The following is a 22,084-nucleotide window of genomic DNA, read 5'->3' as shown; positions in this document are numbered from 1 at the left end:
CTTCCTTGTCATTTAAATTTCTTACCATTTAATTTCTTGCTTCTTTATCGTCAACCCCCTTTGATCTCATAACCAATAATTAAGCACTCGATTGTAATTCCTAGGGAGAACGACTCGGGAGCAATACTCGGTTATTTTTATTGGGTTGAACTTGTGACAAACAAATTAAACTTTGATTGAGGGTCAATTGTTGGTTTGGAACCATGCTTGCAACAAAGCGACTCTCTTATTGAGAAGAAAATTTCTAACCGACGATTACCCTCTTTTATGAACCCCTTCCTTCTGCAACTCTCCCAGCTTCTGCTGCGCCGGTGTCTGATTCTATTCCAACTTCCTCTACTCGGTTTGAGGATGCCGCTACTAGAAAACAACTCCTCCCTCTGTGATTTCTAGTTTTGAATGTCCCGACCTGTGGGTCTTTATGAACAATTTTAATTTTGGTAATAATTGTAGTTTGAACAACTTTATTTTTTGTTAAAAAACCTTCTTCCACTATTCTAATAGTGACTTTTTGGCATGAATGATTGTGTTGTTTGAACATCTTCCTTTAGTCAGTACAGCTCTTAATTGAATACAAATTTTCATTGTTTCAACAACTTTCAATGCAGCTTTTTGCTAAGTTAGAAAAGACGTCGGTGAAGTAGATCGGTCATTTTTGGACCTGTCATATATAAGTATTATTTTCCCTTAGATGTTTGAGTTTTGACCTTAAGTAATCAGACTTTATCAAGTTACTCTTACATTTCATTTTAGGTCCGACTCATTTAAGGTATGGCCACAAACTATTTATTTAAATTCTTACACTAATTTGTACCTCGTCGCTTCATCTTGCCGACCATTCAGGTCGGGCAATGATTTTTGCGATTTTTCAATCTTAAATTAATGCGTTTGAATGGGAAAGTTGGTAGAAAATGAATTATTATTGATAAAGGAAAAAGATTTACATAAGTCGGCTTGCTACTAAGGATTTTCTTTTTACCCTTAGCCATTGCTATGGTGCCTCGTTAAAATCCCCTTCAGGAAAAAACCATGAAGTCGAGAAAAAGAGTAAACCAAGGAGCAAGGTGTACTTTCTAACTATAATACCTTTTTAATTTACATGCGTATCATGACCTTGGGAGCTCGTTCCCTTTTAAGTCGGACACTTTATAGTAACCTTTTCCTAAGATTTCAATAACCTTGTAAGGTCTTTTCCAGTTTGCAACCAGCTTTTCTTTGCCTGACTTCTGAACTCCGATGTCATTTTGGATCAGTATGAGGTCGTTCATGGTGAAGCTTCTCCTGATTACTTTTTGGTTGTACCTTAAGGCCATCCTTTGTTTCAATGCCTCTTCTTTTATCTGAGCTTGTTCTCGAACTTCTGGAAGGAGGTCAAGTTCTTCCTTTTGTGCTAGGACGTTGATAACTTCATCATAGAATCTAACTCTTAGAGATTCCTCAGCGATCTCTATAGGAATCATGGCCTCTATGCCATAAACAAGTCAGAAAGGGGATTCCCTAGTTGTTGTGTAACGGCCCTACTCCCAGCATGTTATGATCATACTAGAAGCTAAATGATGCGGGCAGAAATTAGCCGATTAAGAAATTAGTATGAGAATTACGTTGCAAGTACAGTTCTTAACAAACAAAAATCTGCTTATCAATTTAAAAAGAGTGTCACAATTTTTAGAATAAAAATACTGGGAGTAGAAATTCCAGGTCGTCTCCCAACGAGTTGATAAAAGAGTGCAGCTTATTGGTGAGAGGTTTTCCAAGAAATTTTTGAGTTTGAGAAATAGAAAAATAAATAATTGTAAACTTAAGTAATGGAAATTAACGAGAGAATTTATATAATTCAAATAAAAGCCTTGACTGGGAGAAGATCAATTGGAAGTTCTATCCTTGTTGAAATTTCCCAAGTGTAATAATAAAAGGTTGTCGTTCTACTTGGTCATCCCTTACTTAATAAGGGAAAGTCAAGTAACTAACTAACCAACTCTATCACTCAAGTCCTAACCCTTCCCTAAGAAAGGATTAGAGTCAAAGACTAGAAAGTCAGCCAACAACTTCCAATTAAGATTAACACTTGAGTATTCCAACTCAAGGTTCTCCTCTTAATCAACTCCCAATCAAGTTAGGGAACTACTCCATTAACATGAATATAACTTTCACAGAATTAAAAAGGGAATAAAAGGAAGACATGATAAACGATAACTGAAAATCAATTAAAAGTAAAAATGGTTCTTTGCATTAATAAATCCCAAAATCATAAACATACTTATCCAAACAGGGTTAATGGGCAATAAAAGAGTAAAGGAATAGGAAAACAAACTAGAATAGTAAAACTTCAACGGAGGTACTGACTCTTCTCAATATCCAAAGCAAAAGCATAAAACTAGAAATCTAAGAATGTAAAAGAAAACCTAGAGGAAGAGCAAATTCTCTCTAAGATTCAAAAACTAAAACTAAAATTATGCATAATGTGAATATGTGTTGAGTCTTTGCTGTCCCCTGGCTCTAGTCTGTGTTTCTGGGCCAGAAATTGGGTCCAAACTCGGCCCAAAATCACCCTCAGCATTTTCTGCAATTTCTGCAGATTGCGCATGTCATGCGTACGCGTAAGTTATGCGTGCGCGTCGTTTGACGATTTTCCTTGTCACGCGTATGCGTCAGGCATGTGCACGCGTCTTTGTGAAAACTCCAATTCACGCGTACGCATCAGGTACGTGACAAACCCCAATTTGACGGTTTGTTTTGCATTGAATTTAGAGTATTTTGATAACCTTTTGTCACATTTAGCCTAGGAATTAGCATGATTTTGTTATCTCTCCCATATTTGTGCTTAAGTGTAAAAACATGCTCTTTAAGCCTTATTTTGATGAATTCTAGTTCTTCTTTGATTCCATAAGATGCCTTGATATGCTTGCTAGTAATTCCAGGATTGAAATAGGCTAGGCATGGATCAAAGGAAGCAAGGAAGGAAGCATACAAGTGGAGAGAAGCATAAAAAGTCAAAGAAGCAAAGTCAGCCATGCACGCGCACGCGCACAAGGCGCTCGCGCGCACATCGCAGAATTAGCCAGGGACGCGCACGCGTACCGTGCGCGCACGCGTCGATGAGGGCACATGACCTCACTAATGCAACACGTGCCTGGCGATTTGAGAGGGTTTCTGAACCCATTTTTGGCGCCAAATTGCTAAGGGAAAGGAATAAAAGGGTGAAGGATTAAGGGGAAGGAGGATCATCATTATCACCACCTTTTGGCCAATAACCACTTTGAGTTTAGAGTTTTAGAGAGAGAAGCTCTCTCTTCTCTCTAGAATTAGGATTAGGAATTAGGGTTAGATTAGGATCTCATAGTTCTAGGTTTAATTCAAGTCTCCTTCTACTTCTACCTTCAATTGATGATTGCTACACTTTGGTTCTTCTCTCTATCCCTATTCTCTTGTTGTAATTTCTCTTATTTTGTTTCTAGGTTTTGTAATCATGATACTCTTGTTCTCTTTATTTCCCTTCAATAATGCAATTTGAGGTAATTCATGATAATTGTGATTTCCTTGGTTGTTGTTGTTGATCCTTTGTATTCAATTGTAATTAGAACTCATTCTTGTTGTGATTGACTATACTTTTCTTTTGTGCCTTCCAAGTGTTTGATGAAATGCTAGGTTGGATTTTCGTATAGATTTTGTCCCTCTTGGCCTAGGTAGAGTGATTAGTGACTCTTGAGTTATCTAATTCCTTTGTTGATTGATAATTAGAGATTGCTAATTGATTTGAATGCCTCTAAAGCTAGTCTCTCCTTTAGGAGTTAATTAGGACTTAAAGAATCAAATTGATTCATCCACTTGGCTTTCCTCCATGGGTAGGGGTTAACTAAGTGGGAGCAATGAACAATTCTCATCACAATTGAGAAGGATAACTAGGATAGGATTTCTAGTTCTCATACCTTGCCAAGAGCTTTTATAGTAGTTAGTTTATTTCCATTGCCATTTACTTTTCATGCCTCTTATCCAAAACCCCAAAATAACTCATAACCAATAACAAGACACTTTATTGTAATTCCTAGGGAGAACGACCCGAGGTCCAATACTTCGGTTTATAAATTTTAGGGGTTTGTACTAGTGACAAACAACTTTTTGTATGAAAGGATTAGTGATTGGTTTAGAAACTATACTTACAACGAGAATTCATTTGTGAAATTCTATACCATCAAAAATCCATTCGTCAAAATGGCGCCGTTGCCGGGGAAATTTGCAATGGTGTTATGTTATTGGTTATTGTATATATGTGAATATTGTGAATATGTTTGCTTTTGTTAGCTCTTCCTAGTTTTAGGGTTTAATTTTCTTGCTTCTTATTTGATTTTGTTTTCATTTTCTTCTTGCTATCATGAATTCTCACATTGGCTATGAGTTTGGTTATCAACATGTTGTAGGAAATGAGGACTATAATGAAGATGTGTATCAAGAATGGGATGACCAAAGGTGGGAGGAACCATATGCATATGATCAATCTTCATGGCAACAACCTCCACCAACGCGCCATGAAGAAGAGCCATTCTATGATGCATACCAATCCAATGGCTATGGTGAATCACCTTGTGACTTCCAAGCACCGCCGCCATATGCCTATGACTCTCACCCTCAACATGAACCTCAACCATTCTCACAAGCCTTCCCATACCAAGTACCTTCTTATGATCCCTACCCCTCATATAACCAACCACCCCTACCATATTCTTATGATCATTATGAGCAAGAGCCCTTAGAACCACCACCTTATCAAGATCACTACCAAGAACCACCTCAATACACACAATCTCCACAACCTTACCAAAAAGAACCACCTTCCTATTATGAACTCTCTCTCCAAAACAGCGAACCTTCCTACCCACCACAAGCCCCAATAGACGATTCTCTCACTTTGTTACTCCAAGGACAAGAAGCCATGAAGCGGGATACACTTGAGTTTGTGACCAATTTGACCAAGGTGGTGCACACTTTAGCCCACCAATGCTTGAATACTCAAGGTACTTCCGTGACCACATGTGGAAAGTCAAAAGAAGAGCAAAGTATGAGGGTGAAATTGGAAAATTCGGTGGAGAAAGAGGAGTCAAATTTTGTATTGGAGCAACTAGAGGAACCTATAATCATTGAAGAAAGGGGAGAAGTGGTTGAAGATCTCGGAGATGTTGAAAGTCCATGGGAATGTAGCATCATGGAGAACTCTTCCAAGAAGCTTGATATTGATGTTAAGGAGGGTACGCAATCTCCAAGACATATCATCGTTGGAGACTTGGAAGAGGTTTATCAAGAAATGGATTCAATCATGGATGAATTTCTCTCTACAATGGAATCCTCTCCCATTGGACATAGAGTTGAAAGTATAAAAGAGTGTGCACAACCTCCCATACCCTTGGTGAGCAATGAGGAAGAGAGCTACCAAGAGGAAAACGTTGGCATGGTGTATATTGAAATTGAAGAATATGAGGAGGTTGAGCAAGAGATGACCTTGTTCATCAATGAATTTCTATCCAAAGTTGAATCGCCTCTCATTAAACAAGAAGAAGTTCTTGAAGATAACACCAAGCCACGTAACAAAGAAGATGAGGTTGAAAGTGAAGAGAATTGTGAAGAGGTGGAAACAACTAAAGAAGAGCACAAGGAAGTAGACCTTGCATTGTCTAAGTGTGGGGAGGTCTCCCTTCCCGAATCACCATCCAACACAACATTCAAGTGGGTAAAATTCTTATCCATAAGCTTCACTTTCTCTCTTGAATATGGTTTGATTGAAACGGATGGACAACTTAGAGCTCTCTGTGGAGTTAAAAGCAAGAATAAGTTGTGTAGTGGTTGCAAGTTAGGAATTAGGCTCATTAAGGTCAACGTTTCAAGGCATAGGAACGATGATTGGAAGAATATCACATTGCATGGGTCTCAACAGAAGGTTTGGTATGTTAAAGAGAATTCTATATGTCAACCACCCGGAAAGAAAAAGTATGAAGATCAAATCGAAGATGGGTGTGAAGATAAGATATGGGATCCCGTTCGCTATATGAAGACCAACTATGGGGACTCATATCTTGGGTAGAACTGTGCCCGAGCTTGATGAATATGGTTGGAAATTCTGTCAACCAATTGAGAAGCAAGGATCCTTGGAGATTCAAGGATGAGTACAAACATAAGCCACCATGACAATAAGCATCTCAAAATGTCCAACTTAAGGACCTAAACTAAAAGTGCTAGGTGGGAGACACCCCACCATGGTAAACTCTTTCCACTCTTCTAAATTTACTTAATAAGTGATTCAAGTTACCATTGTAGGTAGATGTTTCATACAAATTTGTTTGTACAACTTAATTGTTAGCTTAGTCACATGCATGTTGTGTTTAGTAGTAGATGAATAATACCAAAAATTGCATTTTTGTGAATTGTATGATGGTTGAGTGAATAAGAGTTGTGAACACTACGGGGAGCAACCAGCAAGTTTTTTCTGAAAAAAAAAAAAAAAAAGAGAAGAGGGCATGGACGCGCGCGCACAACGTACGCGTATGCGTCCCGGTGCGGATGCACCACGAGCCACACTCCCGAGAGTTGGGCCTCTCTTGGGCAAACATTGTGCCTTGAGCCCAACCTGACCCACGCGGACGCGCACTACGTGCGAGCGCGCCGACTATTAGATCATGGAAGTTCGCGCGGATGCGCACCTGCCGCGTCCGCGCCGATTTGCTGCTGCAAATGATTGAGCCAACCCCCAGAGAGTTAAGCCATTTCTGGGCTAGCTTTAAGCCCCAGGCCCAACCCGATCTGCGCGAGCGCATGGATTGCGCCAGCGCGCCATTTCACAATTCGCCAATGTACGCGGACGCGCATTTACCGCGCGCGCGTCTTTGCGTGTGGCCACCAATCTAGGCCACGAACCCGAGAGTCGGGCGTGCCTCAAGCCCATTCTAAGCCTCAGGCCCAATCTCACGTACGCGTGCGCGCACCGTACGCGCACGCGCCCCTGCCTAATATGCCACCCCACGTTAGCGCGCACTGCACGCTCACGCATGAATCTCCCTTTTCCCCAATGTGCGCGGACGCGTACATGCCGCGTGCACGCAGGTCTGGTGCGCGACTCCCAGGCCAGTCTCCAGAGAGTTAGGCCTGAGTTGGGCTAACTCTAAGCCCCTAGCCCAACTCCATGCACGCGTGCGCGCACGGTACGCGCACGCGTCCTTTCCTATTTCTGCTCATCCCCGCTTAAGCGCGTTGTACGCGCACGCGTAGGACCCACGTTCTCTCAATGGACGCGAACGCGCGCGGCGCGCGCACACGCGAATTCGAATTTTCACTTACCCCAGAGACGCGAGCCCTAGCGCATTCGCGCACCCCCAACTCTCTCTTCCTCTAACGTTCCATTTTCCCCACCATTCTTCACCTTCTTCTTCTCCTGACCGGCCGTCCTCCGGCGAGCACTCCGTCTCCGTCGCCGCCGCTGCCATAGCCTCGCCCTTCCCCTCTTCTTTCCCCCCTTCTCTCTTACTTCTCTTACTCCTCTCTGTCTCCGTTCCTCTCCGCCTCTGTGCTCACCGCCGATACCGCCCTTCACCACCGGCGACAGTCACCGGCAACCCCTCTCTCTTTCTCCATTAACAGTTTCCTCTTCACTCTCTCCATCTCTCAGCCCCCTGCTCTACCCTCCCTCCTCCCCTCAGTTTCTCATCCCTCCGGCCAAACCACCGCGCCAGCCATCCTCACCGCCACCGTTCACGGCGGTGCCAGGCTCTGTCTCTGCTACCCTTGCCTTATCGTCGTCCCCCTCCATTCTCAGTTTTTCCCGGCTCCCAGGTTCCTGCTCCATTTCTGTTATTTCTTTTTCTATTTTTTTCTTTTCCTTTGTTCATTTCTGCTGGTTCCTGGAATTGCATGTTAGATTCGCTAAATTCAAATTTTGTATATTAGGTTAGATAGATATAATTGCTGTTAGGTAGCTAGGGCTGGATAGAGGATTCTAGGCCTGATAATTGCTCCGTATGTGCATATCTGCTGCTTGCTTCCTTGGGTTCGGTATGTTGGTTTTGGGTTGATATTCCATGCAATATGTGTTGCCACATAATATCTGTTTGCTGCTGTGCGTGATTGATGTTATTTTTTTGTGCTAATTGTGCTATTTTGCTATCCGGGAACGTCCAATTTTAAGCCGGAATGCTGCCCGATTTTCAAGGAAATTAGTTTCATTTTGATCTTTATTTCAGTTTTGGGCAAATTTCTGTTTCCCTTTTTGACTTCCCGGATTTGCACAATCATTGTGAACATGAACCGCACCTTCTCGTTCGATTGAGCCTATATATCATCATATCACTGATCCACTTTTCTAACTTACTAATTTCTTTAACCGTTTTACTTCCACTCACCTTTAACCCTCTTTAACAATTCTTTCAAAAATATGATGATATTATTGCCGTTTGAATATGAGATGTTGCCTTTAATGAAGATTACAGTCTTGGTTCATTCACTTATGTTCACTTGTTCACTTTTACATATTCAGTGCAACATCATGATTGCTCTCGGATAATTGTATCCTGAACATGCCTCCTAAATGTTACATGCTAAATGTTTTCTATATTCTATCATATTTTTCAGGATGTCGGATAGAGGAAAAGCTATAGCCTCTGCTTCCAAAAAAAGGAAGCGCTCCAAGACCCCTACACCCCCACCATCTGCTAACTATGCGAGGAACCCGCTAAATGAGGAGGAGAAAGAAAATCAGTTACTCCCGTCCACTGATCCAACCAAATTTCCGAATCTCTACTGCGAGCTACGCCTTTCCCGTTATGCAAAGAAGAATCTGAATATTGAGAAGAATCTGAATCTTCCCAATGATGTGCGGCGTGCCATAAACACCCGTATTTCTGAGCTGGGCTTGGATTTCGTCGATCGGGACTTGGGATGGATTAACATCTCGTGGGTCAAGGAATTTTACTGCAATTTCTTTCGACCGGGCTTGGATTCAGTATTCTTGAGGGGCAGAGAGATTATGATCACTGAGGATGCCTTGAGGGATGCACTGCTCTGCAGAGTTGGCACTCCTGAGACTTGTGCCTACCAGCAGGCAGAGGTAGCTCTCCTCTCCATGACTTTCGACTATGAGGCACTTAGACACGTGATTGCTACACCAGATGCTTCTTGGGTAATGGATTCAAGCAACACAAAGCCCAAGGGCATGCTATTTGCACATCTGACTAGGGAGGCTAGGACTTGGCAACAAATATTTGCCCACTATGTCTTCCCTACTACTCACTTTTCGGAGATTCCGATGGATATGCTAGTCTTGATTGGGTGTGTCATGGAGGGGAAGGAAGTATATTTTCCCCGACTGATTAGGCATAGCATGTGGAGAGCTCATATTCGCGGCTTGTTACCGTTTCCCACACTGGTTACTAGCTTAGCTGAGCTAGCTGATGTCCCGTGGGAGGACAATGACGTGACACCACCACCTCCTGATGACGACGACAAGGAAGTTACTATTCCCTGGGGTGTGTGGGTGCACGAGAGGCCCCCGACCAGCCGCCGTTCCCGAGCTAGAGCGGCAGTCGAGGCAGCTACACCATCTTCTTTGCCAGCAGCCCCACCTCCTTCAGCGCCCGAGCCCACTTACCTACTGGTTCAGCGTCTGTTTCGGTTCTTGGAGCGCGAGAGGCTTCATGTCAGACGCCGACTGGATCGGATGGATCAGGCACTCATCTCCCTTGGCGCTGAGTTACCTCCGCTTCCAGACTCTCCGACCTCCGATGAGCAGGATCATCAGGAGGAGGACGCGGAGGCACCGGTTCAGCAGGATGCCCCTGACACTACAGAGCAGCCGCAGACTCAGGAGGAGCCGGTCCCACAGCCACAGCCACAGTCAGAGCCTGAGCCTATCGTTGTACCTCCCACCGATCCTCCGGTTTAGCATCGAGGACGATGCTTGGTTTTAAGTGTGGGGAGAGCACCGGTAGCATTATTTGGGAACCGGTGAACTTTTCGGCCTAGTTATCTCATTTTGCACATCTTTGTATATATTTTGATGCATTTCTAGTTTGCTTTGGATACTTTTATTGCTTATTTTGGATTTTAGATATTTTGATGCTTTTGGATATTTTTAGATGTTTTGGATGATAGATTCCGTACTTTTAGTTGGATTCTTCTTTATACATTTTGTTTATCTTTGTTTTTAGTTTGTAGTTGTGATTAGAAATCATACTTTGGATTGCAAATATTTAGTCACCCTTTTTGCATAATATATTGGTTTTAAGTGAAAAAGGAAAGGGTGAACTAAGAAAATTTTTGAACTTTTCAATCACAACAATGCTTAGTCAAACATTGAGATTTTTTTTCAAGAAGTTTAAATATAGGGCATTAACCCAATTGATTGAAAGAAAATTTTTGAAACTTGCATGAATTTCATACCTTGTGAAGCATGTATTGAATTGAGAACACAAGCTTGTGAGATTTGAGCCTATTGATGTGGTTACATTTTATAACCATTTATTTTCCATTCTTGTGTGAAATTGTTCTCTTTCCATGATTGTGATCCTTGATTTGCTTGATTCCATATATCCATTTATTTCTTGTGTTTGTGCATTTATATGATTGAGGCCATTCTTTCATTAGCCACTTACCCAAATAGCCAACCTTTTACTCCCCATTGTTAGCCAATTTTGAGCCTATGCTCAACCCACTTATTCTTATTTTAGCACATTACAAGCCTAAGGCGGAAAACCAATGAAAAGTCCTTGTTTGGATCTTTGATTGACCTAGGCTAGTGAGAGTGTTTTATTATTCAAAGTTGGTGAGGCTTGGGAACATTGGATGGGATAAAAAGGGGCAGTACACTTTTATGTTTAAAGATTTGGGCACATATTCATGTATTGATTAAATGTAGAGACCTTATGCATTGATGTTCTCGTATTTAGTTTGAAAGAAGAAAAAAATATATATATATATATATATAAAAAAATGATGATGAAAAGAAAAGAAAAATGTATATAGAAAAAGAAAAAAAGAAAAAAAAGAAAGAAAAGAGAAAAGCAATAAAGGGGACAAAATGCCCCAAAGTGAAGCTCAATAAGAATCAATGCATAAGTGTTGTGAAATGAAAAGAAAATGCATGAGTATGTAAGAAAAAAAATGAAAAATGGGTAGTTAGAATAGCTCGCATTTGTATAGGTCATTAAATAGGTTAGGTGGGAAAGTCTATGCTAATCGAAGATTCAATTCCTAGTCCACTTGACCATAAATGATCCTACCTTGACCCTAACCCCATTACAACCTAAATAAAAGACCTCATGATGAATGTATGCATGCATTGAATAAGTGTTGATTGTTAGAAGAAAATCAAATTTTGGAAAACATGATTAGAAGAGAATTGAGTGAATTAACCCTTAAACACTTGAGTGAATAGAGCGGATACACATCCGGTGAGGGTTCAAAAGTTCAACCACATGTGTTCACCCATATTATCTATATTCTTGCAAGTTTGAACTCCTTTTTGACAATTCAATACAATTGTGGTTTGGACTTAGTCCTTATTGCCTAGCTCTTGTGCTTACACATGCTCTCTTGGGAATTGATTTGTTTGAACTAAGCATTTCCAATTGCTTTAGATAATTGCATTTAGATAGGACTCATATAGTTTAGTTGCATTCAATAAATGTCATAACCCTTAGTTCCTTCTTATTTTAGCATGAGGACATGCTAAGGCTTAAGTGTGGGGAGGTTGACAAACCCCAATTTGACGGTTTGTTTTGCATTGAATTTAGAGTATTTTGATAACTTTTTGTCACATTTAGCCTAGGAATTAGCATGATTTTGTTATCTCTCCCATATTTGTGCTTAAGTGTAAAAACATGCTCTTTAAGCCTTATTTTGATGAATTCTAGTTCTTCTTTGATTCCATAAGATGCCTTGATGTGCTTGCTAGTAATTCCAGGATTGAAATAGGCTAGGCATGGATCAAAGTAAGCAAGGAAGGAAGCATACAAGTGGAGAGAAGCATAAAAAGTCAAAGAAGCAAAGTCAGCCATGCACGCGCACGCGCACAAGGCGCTCGCGCGCACATCGCAGAATTAGCCAGGGACGCGCACGCGTACCGTGCGCACACGCGTCGATGAGGGCACATGACCTCACTAATGCAACACGTGCCTGGCGATTTGAGAGGGTTTCTGAACCCATTTTTGGCGCCAAATTGCTAAGGGAAAGGAATAAAAGGGTGAAGGATTAAGGGGAAGGAGGATCATCATTATCACCACCTTTTGACCAATAACCACTTTGAGTTTAGAGTTTTAGAGAGAGAAGCTCTCTCTTCTCTCTAGAATTAGGATTAGGAATTAGGGTTAGATTAGGATCTCATAGTTCTAGGTTTAATTCAAGTCTCCTTCTACTTCTACCTTCAATTGATGATTGCTACACTTTGGTTCTTATCTCTATCCCTATTCTCTTGTTGTAATTTCTCTTATTTTGTTTCTAGGTTTTGTAATCATGATACTCTTGTTCTCTTTATTTCCCTTCAATAATGCAATTTGAGGTAATTCATGATAATTGTGATTTTCTTGGTTGTTGTTGTTGATCCTTTGTATTCAATTGTAATTAGAACTCATTCTTGTTGTGATTGACTATACTTTTCTTTTGTGCCTTCCAAGTGTTTGATGAAATGCTAGGTTGGATTTTCGTATAGATTTTGTCCCTCTTGGCCTAGGTAGAGTGATTAGTGACTCTTGAGTTATCTAATTCCTTTGTTGATTGATAATTAGAGATTGCTAATTGATTTGAATGCCTATAAAGCTAGTCTCTCCTTTAGGAGTTAATTAGGACTTGAGGAATCAAATTGATTCATCCACTTGACTTTCCTCCATGGGTAGGGGTTAACTAAGTGGGAGCAATGAACAATTCTCATCACAATTGAGAAGGATAACTAGGATAGGATTTCTAGTTCTCATACCTTGCCAAGAGCTTTTATAGTAGTTAGTTTATTTCCATTGCCATTTACTTTTCATGCCTCTTATCCAAAACCCCAAAATAACTCATAACCAATAACATGACACTTTATTGTAATTCCTAGGGAGAACGACCCGAGGTCCAATACTTCGGTTTATAAATTTTAGGGGTTTGTACTAGTGACAAACAACTTTTTGTATGAAAGGATTAGTGATTGGTTTAGAAACTATACTTACAACGAGAATTCATTTGTGAAATTCTATACCATCAAAAATCCATTCGTCAGTACGCGCACGTGTCGCTATGCAGATTTCCAAATCGCGCGCATGCGTGAACCATGCATGCGCGTCGATGCTCGCTGGTTATCTCCTTAGTTTCTTGTGTTCCTTCCATTTTTGCAAGCTTTCTCTCCATCCTCTAAGCCATTCCTGCCCTATAAAGCCTGAAACACTTAACACACGGATCACGACATCGAATGGTATAAAGGAGAATTAAAATACACAAACTAAAGGCTTAGGAAGCAAGTTTTCAACCATAGAACAAAATTAGGAGGAATTGTAAAATCATGCAATTTATATGAATAAGTATGCAAAGACTTGATAAAATCACTCAATTGAGCACAAGATAAACCATGAAATAGTGGTTTATCAAACTTCCCACACTTAAACATTAGCATGTCCTCATGCTAAGCTCAAGGAGATCAGAAGAATAAATAGGGAAAAGTAAGACTCATAAAATGCAACCTATATATGAATGCAACTATATGCTAAGATGGTTCTGTATACTTGGTTAAAAGTAAATAAGTTCTTTAAGACAAACATAAATTAGATATCACTAATTAAAATCATATAGTAAAGAAAAGTAGACTTGTAAGAAGACAGCTCATAAAAACAGGGAACATAAAATTAAGCATTAAACCCTCACTGATAGTGTATATACACTTTAATCTCTCAAGTGTATAGGGTAGTCCACTCTAGTCTTCTCTAGTCATGATTTCTAAACTTTGTTCTTCACCTAACCAATCAACAAATATTTCATGTACCAATGCAAACATCATGAGGTCTTTTCAAGGTTGTAATGGGGCTAAGGTAAATGTGAGGGTATATATATGGCTAAGTGAGCTATAAATTGAATCCATGACTAACCTAAGCTCTCACTTATACACACACTCTATATACTTCTTAAATCATACCTAGCTACCCAAAATTTCTATTTTTGCATCTCATACTCATGCATCAACTTTTCTTTAATTTTATCACATATGCATTGATCTTTTATTAAACTTAACATCGGGGTAATTTTGTCCCCTTATTTATTTATTTATTTATTGAATATTTTTGGGTTTTTTTTATTAAAAATATAAACTAAACATAATATATCAATGCACATGGATTTTTTTAATTTTTCTGGTCTCACATGAGTAGGTACCCAAATTCCTAATATTTTATCATAACACACTCCCTATTAACCCATGTTCCCACAGTTTCCCCACACTTAGTTGATACACAATCTCTATCTTAAGCTAACTAAAGTTTCAATTGGGGTGATTACTTGTTTTTCTGCTTAAGGCTAGTGATGTGGTAAAATATAAAACAAATGGGGATTAAAAGGCTCAAGGTGGCTTGGTGCGCAGAAATTGTGATTACACTTTAATTATGTAAAATTCATCGCTCTTTCTTTCCCTGGTAATGGCGCCAAAAACATGATGCCAATACCATGGTTCACAACTTCGCACAACTAACCATCAAGTGCACTGAGTCGTCCAAGTAATACCTTACGTGAGTAAGGGTAGAATCCCACGGAGATTGTTGGTATGAAGCAAGCTATGGTCACCTTGTAAATCTCAGTCAGGCAGATATAAAATAGTGATGGAGTTTTCGAAATTAAATAATAAAAGAGGGATAGAAATACTTATGTAATTCATTGGTGAGAATTTCAGATAAGCGAATAGAGATGCTTTCGTTCCTCTGAACCTCTGCTTTCCTGCTATCTTCATCCAATCAGTCTTACTCCTTTCCATGGCTGGCTTTATGTGATACATCACCATTGTCAATGGCTACTTTCAGTCTTCTCTCGGGAAAATGATCCAAATGCCCTGTCACGGCACGGCTAATCGTCTAGAGGCATCACCCTTGTCAATGGTTTCATCTTATCCTCTCAGTGAAAATGGTCAACGCACCCTGTCACGGCACGGCTATTCATCTGTCGGTTCTCGATAATGCTGGAATAGGATTTACTATCCTTTTGCGTCTGTCACTACGCCCGACAATCACGAGTTTGAAGCTCGTCACAGTCATTCAATCATTGAATCCTACTCGGAATACCACAGACAAGGTTTAGACCTTCCGGATTCTCTTGAATGCCGCCATCATTCTAGCTTACACCACGAAGATTCCGATTAAGAGATCTAAGAGATACTCATTCAATTCGAATGTAGAACAGAAGTGGTTGTCAGGCACGCGTTCATAGGGAATGATGATGATTGTCACGTTCATCACATTCAGGTTGAAGTGCGAATGAATATCTTAGAAGCGAAATAAGAAGAATTGAATAGAAAACAGTAGTACTTTGCATTAATCTTTGAGGAACAGCAGAGCTCCACACCTTAATCTATAGAGTGCAGAAACTCTACCGTTGAAAATACATAAGTGAATGATCCAGGCATGGCCGAATGGCCAGCCCCTCTAATCTAAGAACCAGGCATCCAAAGATGATCCTAAGATCCTAAGATGATCAAAAGATGTCTAATACAATAGTAAAAGGTCCTATTTATAATAAACTAGCTACTAGGGTTTACAAAAGTAAGTAATTGATGCATAAATCCACTTCCGGGGCCCACTTGGTGTGTGCTAGGGCTGAGCTTTAACTTTCCACGTGCAGAGGCCATTTGTAAAGTTGAACGCCAAGTTTTGATCCATTTCTGGCATTCAACTCTGGTTTTTGATCCCTTTCTGGCGCTGAACTCCAGAATTAGGCAGAGAGCTGGCGTTGAACGCCAGTTTGCGTCGTCTAAACTTGGGCAAAGTATGGACTATTATATATTGCTAGAAAGCCCTGGATGTCTACTTTCCAACGCAATTGGAAGCGCGCCATTTTGAGTTCTGTAGCTCTAGAAAATCCACTTTGAGTGCAGGGAGGTCAGAATCCAACAACATCAGCAGTCCTTCTTCAACCTCTGAATCTGATTTTTGCTCAAGTCCCTCAATTTCAGCCAGAAAATACCTGAAATCATAGAAAAATACACAAACTCATAGTAAAGTCCAGAAATGTGAATTTAACATAAAAACTAATGAAAACATCCCTAAAAGTAACTAGATCCTACTAAAAACATACTAAAAATAATGCCAAAAAGCGTATAAATTATCCGCTCATCACAACACCAAACTTAAATTGTTGCTTGTCCCCAAGCAACTGAAAATCAAATAGGATAAAAAGAAGAGAATATACTATAAATTCCAAACTATCAATGAAACATGGCTTCAATCATATGAGCGGGACTTATAGCTTTTTGCCTCTTGAATAGTTTTGGCATCTCACTTTATCCATTGAGGTTCAGAATGATTGGCATCTATAGGAACTCAGAGTTCAAATAGTGTTATTGATTCTCCTAGTTCAGTATGATGATTCTTGAACACAGCTATTTTATGAGTCTTGGCTGTGGCCCTAAGCACTTTGTTTTCCAGTATTACCACCGGATACATAAATGCCGCAGACACATAATTGGGTGAACCTTTTTAGATTGTGACTCAACTTTGCTAAAGTCCCCAATTAGAGGTGTCCAGGGTTCTTAAGCACACTCTTTTTTTTTGCTTTGGACCTTGACTTTAACCGCTCAGTCTCAAGTTTTCACTTGACATCTACACGCCATAAGCACATGGCTAGGGACAGCTTGGTTTAGCCGCTTAGACCAGGATTTTATTCCTTTAGGCCCCTCCTATCCACTGATGCTCAAAGCCTTGGGATCCTTTTTATTTACCCTTGCCTTTTGGTTTTAAGGGTTATTGACTTTTTGCTCTTGCCTCTTGGTTTTAAGAGCTTTTGGCTTTTTCTACTTGCTTTTTCTTTTTCTTTCTAATTTTTTTTCGCCTATAATTTTTTTTTCTGCAAGCTTTGTTCTTTGCTGCTTTTTCTTGCTTCAAGAATCATTTTTATGATTTTTCAGATTATCAAATAACATGTCTCCTAGTCATCATTCTTTCAAGAGCCAACATATTTAACATTCTTAAACAACAACTTCAAAAGACATATGCACTGTTCAAGCATACATTCAGAAAACAAGAAGCATTGTCACCACATCAATATAATTAAGCTAAGTTCAAGGATAAACTCGAAACTCATGTACTTCTTGTTCTTTTGAATTAAAACAGTTTTTATTTAAGAGAGGTGATGGATTCATAGGACATTCATAACTTTAAGACATAGTTACTAACTACTAATGATCATGTAATGAAGACACAAACACAGATAAGCACACAACATAGAAAATGAAAAACAGAAGAAATAAGAACAAGGAATGAATCCACCTTAGTGATGGTGGCGTTTCCTTCTTGAGGAACCAATGATGTCCTTGAGCTCTTCTATGTCTCTTCCTTGTCTTTGTTGCTCCTCCCTCATTGCTTTTTTATCTTCTCTTATTTCATGAAGGATGATGGAGTGCTCTTGATGTTCCACCCTTGGTTGCCTCCAATAATTGTGTGGAAGAAAATGTATCCCCTGAGGTATCTCAGGGATCTCTTGATTTGCAGTCAAATGTTCTACCACTGAGCTATAGACCCTTGATGGAAGCTTTTGTCTTCCCTTTCCTCTTTCTAGAGGTTTCTCTGGCCTTAGGTGCCATCAATGGTTATGGAAAAAACAAAAAAAAAGCTATGCTTTTACCACACCAAACTTAGAATGTTGCTCGCCCCCGAGCAAAAGAAGAAAGAATAGAAGAAGAAGAAGAAGATATGGAGGAGATGGATGGATGTGTGTATTCGGCCATATGGGTGGGATTGGGTGGGAGAGAGATGTTGAATTTTGAAGGTAGTGAGTGTATGGATGTAAGTGGTAAATGGAAAACAGAAGGGATGATCATGAATGGAAAGAGAGATGATGAGGTAGGTGGGGATCCTGTGGGGTCCACAGATCCTGAGATGATCCTGTGGGGTCCACAGATCCTGAGATGATCCTGTGGGGTCCACAGATCCGGAGGTGTCAAGGATTTACATCCCTGCACCCATTAGGCATGTAAAATGCCCTTGCACACAACTCTGGGCATTCAGCGCCAGGTTGGTGCCCATTTTGGGCGTTCAACGCCCATTTGTTGGCCATTTCTGGCGTTGAACGCCAGAACCATGCTTGTTCTGGGCGTTCAGTGCCCAGACACTGCCCATTTTGGGCGTTCAGCGCCAGAACCATGCTCTGTTCTGGCGTTGAACGCCAGACAGGTGCTTCCTCCAGGGTGTGATTTTTCTTCTGCTATTTTTGATTCCGTTTTCAATTTTTCTATTTATTTTGTGACTCCACATGATCATGAACCTAAGAAAACATGAAAAATAAAAATAGAATTAGATAAATAAACATTGGGTTGCCTCCCAACAAGCACTTCTTTAATGTCAATAGCTTGACTGTGGGCTCTCATGGAGCCTCACAGATGTTCAGAGCATTGTTGAGACTCTCCAACACCAAACTTAGAGTTTGGATATGGGAGTTCAACACCAAACTTAGAGTTTGGTTGTGGCCTCCCAACACCAAACTTAGAGTTTGATTGTGGGGGCTTTGGTTGACTCTGCTTTGAGAGAAGCTTTTTATGCTTCCTCTCCATGGATGCAGAGAGAGATCCTTGAGTTGTAAACACAAGGTTGTCCTCATTTACTTGAAGGATCAATTCTCCTCTGTCTACATCAATCACAGCTCTTGCTGTGGCTAGGAAAGGTCTTCCTAGGATGATGGATTCATCCTCTTCCTTTCCAGTATCCAGGACTATGAAATCAGCAGGGATGTAAATGCCTTCAACCTTTACTAACACGTCCTCTACTAGTCCATAAGCCTGTTTTCTTGAAGTATCTGCCATCTCTAATGAGATTCTAGCAGCTTGCACCCCATAGATTCCCAGTTTCTCTATTACAGAGAGAGGCATGAGGTTTATTCCTGAACCAAGGTCACACAGAGCCTTAAAGATCATGGTGCCTATGGTGCAAAGTATTATGAACTTTCCAGGATCCTGTCTCTTCTGAGGCAATGTCAGCTGATCCAGATCACTTAGTTCATTGGTGAACAAGGGAGGTTCATCTTTCCAAGTTTCAATACCAAATAATTTGGCACTCAGCTTCATGATTGCACCAAGAAACTTGGCAATTTGCTCTTCAGTAACATCCTCATTCTCTTCAGAAGAGGAATACTCATCAGAGCTCATGAATGGCATAAGGAGGTTCAATGGAATCTCTATGGTCTCTAGATGAGCCTCAGAGCCCTTTGGTTCCTCAGAGGGAAGCTCCTTATTGATCACTGGACATCCCAGGAGGTCTTCCTCCTTGGGATTCACGTCCTCCTCTCCCTCATTGGGTTCGGCCATGGTGCTTATGTCAATGGCCTTGCACTCTCCTTTTGGATTCTCTTTTGTATTGCTTGGGAGAGTACTAGGAGGGATTTCAGTGATCCTTTTACTCAGCTGGCCCACTTGTGCTTCCAATTTTCTAATGGAAGACCTTGTTTCATTCATGAAACTTGCAGTGGCCTTGGATAGATCAGAGACTAAGTTTGCTAAATTAAAAGTATTTTGTTCAGAGTTCTCTGTCTGTTGCTGAGTGGATGATGGAAAAGGCTTGCTATTGCTAAACCTGTTTCTTCCACCATTATTAAAGCCTTGTTGAAGCTTTTGATCCTTCCATGAGAAATTTGGATGATTTCTCCATGATGAGTTATAGGTGTTTCCATAAGGTTCACCTAAGTAATTCACCTCTGCTATTGCAGGGTTCTCAGGATCATAAGCTTCTTCTTCATAAGAAGCCTCTTGAGTACTGTTGGATGCAACTTGCACTCCATTCAGACTTGAGAGATCATATTGACTTGCTGAGTCAATATTTTGTTCTGAGCCAATATGGCATTCAGAGCATCAATTTCAAGAACTCCCTTCTTCATAGGCGTCCCATTATTCACAGGATTCCTTTCAGAAGTGTACATGAACTAGTTATTAGCAACCATGTCAATGAGTTCTTGAGCTTCTGCAGGCGTTTTCTTTAGGTGAATGGATTCACCTACAGAGGTATCCAATGACATCTTAGATAACTCAGACAGACCATCATAGAATATATCCAGGATGGTCCATTCTGAAAGCATGTCAGAATGACACTTTTTGGTCAGTCCTTTGTATCTTTCCCAAGCTTCATAGAGGGATTCACCTTCTTTCTATCTGAAGGTTTGAACATCCACTCTAAGCTTGCTCAGCTTTTGAGGAGGAAAGAACTTGGCTAGGAAAGCCTTGACCAGCTTATCCCAAGAGTTCAGGCTATCCTTAGGTTGAGAGTCCAACCATACTCTAGCTCTGTCTCTTACAGCAAAAGGAAAAAGCATGAGCCTGTAGACTTCAGGATCTACTCCATTAGTCTTAACAGTATCACATATTTGCAAGAATTCAGTTAAGAACTGAAAAGGATCTTCAGATGGAAGTCCATGAAACTTGCAGTTCTGCTGCATCAGAGAAACTAATTGAGGTTTCAACTCAAAGTTGTTTGCTCCAATGGCAGGAATGGAGATGCTTCTTCCATGTAAATTGGAATTTGGTGCAGTAAAGTCACCAAGCATTCTCCTTGCATTGTTGTTGGGTTCGTCTGCCATCTCCTTTACTTGTTCGAAATTTTCAATCAAGTTGTCTCTGGATTGTTGTAATTTAGCTTCTCTTAATTTCCTCTTCAGAGTCTTTTCAGGTTCTGGATCAGCTTCAACAAGAATACCTTTTTCTCTGTCCCTGCTCATAAGAAAGAGGAGAGAAAAAGAAAAGAAGAGGAATCCTCTATGTCACAGTAAAGAGGTTCCTTATTGTTAGTAGAAGAGAAGAAGGAGAGAAAAATCTGAACTCAGAAAGAGAAAGAGGGTTCGGATTTTTGGTGATGTGAGGAAGAGATGTTAGTAGATGAATAAATAAATAGAAGGAGATGAGAGAGAAGAAAATTTTCAAAAATAATTTTTGAAAAGGAGTTAGTGATTTTCGAAAATGGTTTTTGAAAAATGTTAATAGTTTTTTTTTTTTTAAAATTCAAATAAAAAATAATAAAATGATTAGTTTAATTAAAAAGAAATTTTGAAAAGGGGGGAGATATTTTCAAAAATTAGAGAGAGAGAGTTAGTTAGGTAGTTTTGAAAAAGATAAGAAACAAACAAAAAGTTAGTTAGTTAGTTGAAACAAATTTTGAAAATCAATTTTGAAAAGATAAGAAGTTAGGAAGTTAGAAAAGATATTTTGAAATCAAATTTTTGAAAAAGATATGATGAGAAATTAGTTTTTGAAAAAGATTTGAATTTTTAAAATCACAATTAATGACTTGATTCACAAGAAATCACAAGATATGATTCTAGAACTTAAAGTTTGAATCTTTCTTAACAAGTAAGTAACAAACTTGAAATTTTTGAATCAAAACATTAATTGTTATTGTTATTTTCGAAAATTTGGTATAAAAATAAAAAAAGGATTTTTGAAAAATATTTTTAGAATTTTTAAAAATAACTAAGAAAAATGAAAAAGATGTTATTTTTGAAAAAGATTTTGAAAAAGATAAGATTTTTAAATTGAAAATTTGATTTGACTCCTAAAAACAACTAGATTTTTAAAAATTTTGAAAAAGTCAAATCTAATTTTCGAAATTATGAGAGAAAAGAGGGAAAGATATTTTTTGATTTTTGAATTTTTATGATGAGAGAGAAAATCAAGAAAAATGATGCAATGCATGAAAGTTATGGATCAAAACAATGAATCTATGCAAGAATGCTATGAATGTCAAGATGAACACCAAGAACACTATGAATGTCATGATGAACATCAAGAACATATTTTTGAAAAATTTTTAATGCAAATAAAACATGCAAGACACCAAACTTAGAATTCTTTAATGCTTAGGCACTAAGAATTCAAGAATGCATATGAAAAACAAGAAAAGACACAAAACATGCA

The 22,084-nt window shown here is 39.6% G+C and overlaps 1 non-coding gene across 1 annotated transcript; it reads left to right on the top strand.

The window, feature by feature from the left end:
- Positions 1-20,254: 20,254 nt before the first annotated feature.
- Positions 20,255-20,358, top strand: LOC112788315 (small nucleolar RNA R71). Its single transcript, XR_003195683.1, has one exon. It is a non-coding gene; the product is annotated as a small nucleolar RNA R71 (small nucleolar RNA).
- Positions 20,359-22,084: the final 1,726 nt, after the last annotated feature.

This window comes from Arachis hypogaea, chromosome 20 (genome assembly GCF_003086295.3).
Source record: "Arachis hypogaea cultivar Tifrunner chromosome 20, arahy.Tifrunner.gnm2.J5K5, whole genome shotgun sequence".
NCBI classification, from domain to species: Eukaryota; Viridiplantae; Streptophyta; class Magnoliopsida; order Fabales; family Fabaceae; genus Arachis; species Arachis hypogaea.
This window is presented reverse-complemented; position numbering and strand designations above follow the sequence as displayed.